Source organism: Somniosus microcephalus, unplaced genomic scaffold, assembly GCF_052327205.1.
Source record: "Somniosus microcephalus isolate GS21.2 unplaced genomic scaffold, FLI_Smic_1.0 unresolved_chr4, whole genome shotgun sequence".
Lineage (NCBI taxonomy): Eukaryota > Metazoa > Chordata > Chondrichthyes > Squaliformes > Somniosidae > Somniosus > Somniosus microcephalus.
In genome coordinates, this window is record NW_028225182.1 from 46,648,282 (window position 1) to 46,656,091 (window position 7,810).

At 46.4% G+C, this 7,810-nt stretch overlaps 1 non-coding gene across 1 annotated transcript; it reads left to right on the forward strand.

Moving 5' to 3' along the window:
- The first annotated feature begins 6,559 nt into the window (after window positions 1-6,559).
- trnal-cag (transfer RNA leucine (anticodon CAG)) lies at window positions 6,560-6,642 on the forward strand. The gene has a single exon. It is a non-coding gene; the product is annotated as a tRNA-Leu (tRNA).
- Window positions 6,643-7,810: the final 1,168 nt, after the last annotated feature.

Here is a 7,810-nt window from a genome sequence, read left to right on the forward strand (position 1 = left end):
TTAATTTTCTGTAAAGTTAGTTAAGAGTCAAACAAATAAAGGCATGGCAGGGCAGCTCAGTGCCACGGAATGTGCATCCTGTGCCTTGTGGGAAATTCAGGTGCTTCCCATGTCCTGGACAACCACCTGCGCAGGAAGTGTCATCAGCTGGAGGAGCTCGAGCTCTGGGTTTTGGAACTTGAGCAGCAGCTGGCGTCACTGCGGTGCATCCGCGAGGCTGAGAGCTACGGGAACAGCACTGTGGTGTATGTGCCTTTAAGAGCCCCTGTGTACTGTAATGCCGGTAATGGCCACTCGGGCTATATAAGCCTGTATAGTGTCTTGTATCTGTTAGTTCACCTCCAGACTTTGTTCAGTAAATAGCTGTGAAACCAACTCCTGCATTCCATGTCTCCATTAACACATAGATACAACAGTGGCGACGAATTGGAAACGGACGTACCTGCAATTCGGCAGCACTTCAAGGAGATCGATTCCTCAGACGAAAGTCGAAGAAAAACAAGAAAGAAAAAAAGAAAAAAAACTGTGGTTTCACCAGCTAGCCGAGCTGGTGGCAGGTACTGCAATAATCCTTCCTGGGCCGCGGGCTGGGGCTCCATTGGCTGGCTCTGCAGCGGGGCCGAGCAGCGAAGGCGGAGGCAAATGGAGACAGAGGGTGGAGCACTCAGGAGACGGCTGGCGCTGCAAAGCAGGTCGGCGTTCGGACCAAGTAGAGGGAGGGAAAAGTCCCAGAGAGTCCGGTGGGAAGGAGTCTCCACCTATTAAATATACCTATGTAAATAAAAACCGCGGAGAACAGTGGTGTCAGAAGCGGCAGCGGCGGGAAAGCGCGGGAGGTGACATTTTTTTTCTGCGGGGAAGAAAGGAAAGCGCGGGAGGCGCCATTTTTTTTCAGGATGCCTAAGACTGACAATATTACTGATTTCGATAGCAATATATAGGTTTGGACCACATATGTGGAAAGAGTGGAGGTATATTGCACAGCAAATGAAATAGAGGATGATAAAAAGACATCAGTACTTCTAAATCTAATGGGCGCAAGGACATACGGGCTGTTACAAAACTTAATCACTCCAGCCAAACCGAAGGACAACAATTTTAAGGAGATTGTTGATACCCTACAGGAGCACTTAAACCCAACACTGCTGCTGATAGCAGAACGATTCAAATTCTTCAGGAGGAATCAGCACAAGAATGAAAGTAACGCTGATTACCTCACCGAATTAAGGAAGCTGTCAAAGCACTGCCAATTCGGGGCAGGACTGGCAGATTCTCTTCGAGACAAATTCGTCTCCGGTCTCCTAAGTGAAGGAACACAGAAAAGGCTACTTTCTGAGAAAGATTTGACACTGGACAAGGCTTTCAGTGTGGTTGTATCATACGAAGCAGCAGCAGGAGGAGCTGCAGAGATACAGCAAAAGCCACAGGACTGCAGCACCCATGAAATGACACAGGCTTTCGAGAGATGTTATCGCTGTGGCAGATCCACCCATGACCAGAGGGACTGCTGGTTCAAGGGCAAAGCATGCAGGCAATGCGGAAAGATTGGACACATTGCACGTGTATGTCGATCTGGAAACAAAAAATCCACGGACAGGAAAAAAATCAATAAGGAAAAGTACAGAAAGGTACAAATGATGACGGACAGTAGCTCCGAAGACCAGAAGAGTGATAGCGATTCCGGAAACAAGAGACTAAGCTGTCTCAAATTACATAATGTAATTGCCAAAGAAGATTACCAGACCATTTGGGTTACCCTCACGATAGCGGGGTCCCCAGTTAAAATGGAGCTAGATACAGGATCGGCTCTGACCGTCATAAGTCGACGGGATTACGAGCGGCTATTTCCGCATATACCTTTGAAAGACACATCCATTATCTTGAAAACATATACGGGGCAGAAAGTATACCCCAAAGGGAAAATAAGGGTGCTTGTTGTATACAACGGCAAGGAAATACAGAAGTTGTATTTATACGTTCTGCAAGATGGTGGTCCACCGCTGTTGGGACGTGAATGGATCAGGAAGATGCGTTTAGACTGGCACTCCATTCAGGCACTGACGGTGACCAGTAAGAAAAAAAATGATGATGACGTCATACCTGAACGATTAAAAGACATCTTGGCCAACGCCAAGGAAGTGTTTCAACAGGAACTAGGAACCTTGAAAGGCAGCACTTCCTCAATAAAAGTGGAAGATGCGGCAATTCCCAATTTTTAAGGCAAGGCCGGTGCCATACGCAATTCGTCCAGCAGTCGAGGCAGAGCTGGAGAATTTGGAAAAGGCAGGCGTATTATCCAAGATAGATTGGAGCGAGTGGGCAACACCCATCGTCCCGGTCATGAAGAAAACGTTGAATAATGATAAATCTGAAGAACAGAGAAAAATTTGCATCTGTGGGGACTTCAAGGTGACTGAAAACCCGGTCCTTCACATGGTGCAGTATCCTCTTCCGAGGATAGAAGATATATTCGCCTCACTATCCGGAGGGAAACGTTTCACCAAAATTGACTTGGCACAAGCATATCTACAGATGCAGGTTGAAGAGGCCTCTAAAAAGTATCTCACGATAAATACACACAAAGGCCTGTACCAGTACAATCAACTGGTTTCCGGAGCAGCATCAGCTCCAGCTATCTGGCAAAGAGCTATGGAGCAAGTCCTCCAAGGGATTCCGGGGACTCAATGCTACCTAGACGACATCCTTGTAACAGGAGAAAACGACAACGAGCACCTTGCCAATTTGGAGCAGGTGCTCACTAGGCTAAAAGAACGGGGCCTACGAGCAAATCGCCCCAAGTGCGAATTTTTCCAGAAACTAATATGATATTGTGGCCACATAATTAACGAGGAAGGGTTGCATAAGTCACCTGAAAAAATTGAAGCGGTCATAAAAGCCCCAGCACCTGAAAATGTCTCACAATTAAGGTCGTTCCTGGGATTGATAAATTACTATCATAAATTTTTACCGAACTTGTCAGCTCTTCTGCACCCTCTTAACGAACTGCTACAAACGGGAGTTATTTGGAAATGGAGCGAAGACTGTAAATGTGCCTTCCATAAATGCAAAGGCTTGATCATGCCCGAGGAAGTTTTGGCTCATTACAACCCATCACTGCCAATCAGACTGGCTTGTGACGCATCCCCTTACGGCATAAGGGTGGTATTATCGCATAGATTCCCTGATGGCTCGGAGCGGCCGATAGCTTTTGCGTCATGCTCATTGAACTCAGCTGAGCGTAACTATGCCCAGATCGACAGGGAAGCACTCAACCTGGTATGGGGAGTGAAGAAATTCAACCATTACCTACACGGACAAAAATTTACCTTGTTGACTGACCATCAACCCCTCGTCTCCATATTCAACCCTAAAAAGGGTGTTCCCATTATGACAGCGCAAAGGCTACAGAGGTGGTCCCTTTTCCTAGGGCCACACCAATATGACATAGAATACAAAGGATCAAAACAGCATGGGAATGCTGACGGTTTATCGCGCCTACCATTGCCAACGGTAGAAGAGACACCTACAGTGGACCCAGTGGAGATGTTCCACTCAACCATAGTGGAATGTCTACCAGTAACAAATTCTGCCATTGAAAGGGAAACGAGAAATGACCCGACTCTCTCACGAGTCTACGATTTAACGGTGAAGGGATGGCCAGCACATGGCGAACCACTGTTACCAGCATTCTCGCAAAGAAGATAACAGCTGTCAGTGTGCCGAGGAACCTTGATGTGTGGATCCAGAGTGGTGATTCCACCCAAACTCCAGGATAAAGTGCTAAAGGAGCTTCACGAGGGGCATCTGGGTGGAGTGAAAATGAAGAGCCTAGCCAGAGCGTTTGTGTGGTGGCCAGGTATCGATGGAGACATCGAAGAAATGACCAAGAGCTGCCTAGGATGCCAGAAGGTCTAAAACGCCCCACCACAAGCCCCTCTACATCCATGGGAGTGGCCTTCATCTCCATGGCAAAGGGTACACATCGACTTTGCTGGTCCATTTATGGACTCAATGTTCTTAATCGCAGTTGATGCACACTCCAAGTGGCCTTGGTAATAAAAATGTCCTCCACCACCATGGATAAAACCATCACAGTATTAAGGACCATATTTGCAAGGAATGGGCTGCCTGAACACATCTGTTCTGATAATGGACCGCAATTTGTGTCCGAAGAATTCAGGATGTTCTTAAAAAACAATGGGGTTAAGCACTACACGTCCGCCCCATAGCATCCCGCCACCAATGGATTGGGAGAAAGGTTTGTCCAGACCTTCAAGAAGGCCATAAAGGCCATGGGTAATGAAGACATAAATCTACAGCATAAGGTAGATAACTTCTTGTTTGCATACAGGAATGCAACACATGTGGTTACAAACCAAACTCCCGCCATGATGTTCTTCAATAGAAGCCTAAGATGCCGGCTGGATTTGATCAAGCCAAACATCAGAAGGGTCATGGAGAACCAGCAATTTCAAGGCATGAATGTAAGGCCAACTAGAACCTTCCAGATAGGTCAACAAGTTTTGGCCCGGGACTACCGTACCGTGAAATGTCAGCCTGGAACTATTTGCACAGGACTAGGACTGCTGATGTATACCATGGACATTGGGGAAAGCATAATAAGGCGCCATGCTGACCAGATCATAGAGTCATCCGAAAAGGGACAACCTACACCACAACTCTATATGCCTAATGATGAAGCAGAGATACCCATAGTATCTACCTCCGATCCGGTGATACTGGAACCAGATGAACCCGACACTGGCATTCAAGCCGAATCGACCTTGCCAAAAGAACCTACTACACCACAAAAAACTACTACACCACCGAGGCGTTATCCGGACCGAGTCAGGAAGCCTCCAGAGAGACTGACTTATAATTGATTTACTGCAGCAAATGTGTAGATTCTTGTTCCTGTAACATGTTAATTAATGATTACTTAAAATGTTATGTACTGGTTGTCTAAAAGGGGAGGAATTGTGGTGTATGTGCCTTTAAGTGCCCCTGTGTACTGTAATGCCGGTAATGGCCACTCGGGCTATATAAGCCTGTATAGTGTCTTGTATCTGTTAGTTCACCTCCAGACTTTGTTCAGTAAACACCTGTGAAACCAACTCCTGCATTCCGTGTCTCCATTAACACACGGATACAACAAGCACGTTTCAGGAGGTGGTCACCACACAGCTAAGGAGTATGCAGGCAAAGAGTGAATGGGTGACCGTTAGACAGAAGAGGAGGACAGACATGACTCCAGGATGGTAATGTTGCCTCCCTGGTGCCAGGGTGAAGGATGTCACTGATTGGCTGCAGAATATTCTGAGCTGGAGGTGAAGAGCCAGAGGTCGTGGTCCATATGGATACCAACGACACAGGTAGAAAGAGGGATGAGATTCCTGTGGCATTGTTGCCAGTTCCGGGGGAGGTGGGTCCAGTACAGGCCGGGCGGGTTGCAATCAATCAAGAATGGCAGCTAACATAAAAGGTAATCCAAAAGTCTTCTATAGGCATATATTACCAAGTTTAACGACACTAAGTTAGTGGCAGAGTAAGTAATGTGGATGGCAGCAGAAAATTGCAAAGGGACATTAGTTGAGTGGGAAAACTAGAGGCATCAGATTCAGAAGATTCTGGGGGAAGGAAGTTCGGGAGTTTAGTGAGTTTGAAAGGAACATTTTGACTTGTGCAGTTCGGTCAGAGAAATGCCAGTGAAAGGAAATTATTGCAGAAAGAGCGAGTCTGTATTACACCTTCTCTCTGGACAGTGCTTTCTGGATACTTTGCTAAGCAGAGGTTTCCGTAGTTTAGCGGTTATCACGTTTACTTCACACGCGAAAAGTCTCCGTTTCGAGCCCGGGCGCAAACATTTTGTTTCAGTTTATTTTTTTCTCTGAAATAATTTTAACAGGTTTCATGTCAGAAGCAACGAACAATTTAAAACAGACTCCTAAAATACACAGTGCGTAAATTCTGATAGGTATAAATCTTCATAAATGAATAAACTTTCGCAAATTATTAAAGTTAAATTATTCAACTTTCGACTGTCCATTACTGTGAGCATTTCTTTTATTCTACAATACAATGCTATCAGTTAATGAATGGTGATTAAAACAATTAAACCACTAAACTACCAGAACACACATTAAAGAGTTGATCACAATTGCTGATATTTCTTATCTTTTTTCTTGTGTTTTTACAGTTGTTGGTCCTTTTCAGCTCCTCTCTGCGGATATTCCTCTGATTAAACGTGAACAAAATGAAATATCTCGCAGCCCCGGCCTCGGTTAACACCAACAGATCTAAGCCGCATTTCAGGCCCGGAATCAAACCCATTAATTATTCGCTCTTTCCCAGCACCAGAGCTCAGATTGTTATTACCCATCCCTGGCGCTGCAAGATACCAGGGAACCGGGACAAACCTCCCCATACACCGAGCACAAGCTCAGGAAAACCCCGGGGGAGATGATATCCCGGTCACTGAGCCTTCAACAGCATTGAACAAGCACCCGGACGGAAACGTTCTTCATGTGGAAGTGATGAGATGCAGAAATTAATGTAGCAAGTCAGGATGGCCGAGCGGTCTAAGGCGCTGCGTTCAGATGGCAGTCTCCTCTGGAGGCGTGGGTTCGATTCCCACTTCTGACAGTCTTTACTTTTAATTACCAAGCGGAACTCATTTATTTTCACACCACTGTCAAGCACTTTGGGATATCCCTTAAAAGTGGGATTCAGCAGTTCACCTGCTCCATTCACAGAAACATAGAAGATACGAGGAGGAGTAGCACGGTGGCGTAGTGGTTAGCACTGTTGCCTCACAGCGCTAAAAACTGCGGGTTCGAATCCGGCCTCGGGCAACTGTCTGTGCGGAGTTTACAAACTCACAGAAATCCCACAGTGCAAATATAAGGCCATTTCGGCCCCTCGAGCCTGCACCAACGCATATCTCACCCTATCCCCGTAACCCCATGTATTTAATTCCCCTAACACTAAGGGTCAATTTACCAAAGCCAATCAACCTAACCCGCACATCTTTGGACTGTTTGCGTGGGTTTTCTCCGGGTGCTCTGAGTTCCCTCCCACCGTCCAAAGATGTGCGTGTCAGGTTGACCAGCTATGATAAATTGACCCTCAGTGTTCGGGGGATTAAATATGTGGGGTTACAGGGATAGGATATGTGTTGTTGAAGGGGTGCCGGGATCGGTGCAGGCTTGATGGGCCGAAAGGGCCTCTGTCTGCACTGTGGGGTTTCTGTGAGGAGTCGGCCATTCAGCCCCTCGAGCCTGCTCCGCCATTTAATGAGATCATGGCTGATCATCCACATTCAGTACTCTGTCCCTGCTGTCTCCCCATATCCCGTTATCTCTTTAGCCTTAAGAAATATGTCTAACTCCTTCTTGAATATATTTAATGAACTGGCCTCAACTGCCTTCTGTGGTACAGAATTCAACAGGTTCACCACTCTCTGGGTGAAGAAATTCCTCCTCATCTCAGCCCTAAGTGGCTTACCCCTTATGCTTAGACTGTGACCGCTGGTTCTGGATTCCCGCACCATCGGGATCATTCGTCCTGTTAGAATTTTGTAAGTTTCAATGAGATCCCCTCTCGTTCTTCTAAACTCTCGCGAATATAAGCCAAATCATCTCAATCTGTCTTCATACGTCATTCCTGCCATCCCATGTATCAGTCTGGTGAATCTTCGCTGCACTCCCTCCATGGCAAGAACATCATTCCTCAGATAAGGTGACCAAAGCTGCACACAATACTCAAGGTATGGTCTCACCAAGGCCTTGTTCAACTGCAGCAAGACATCCTT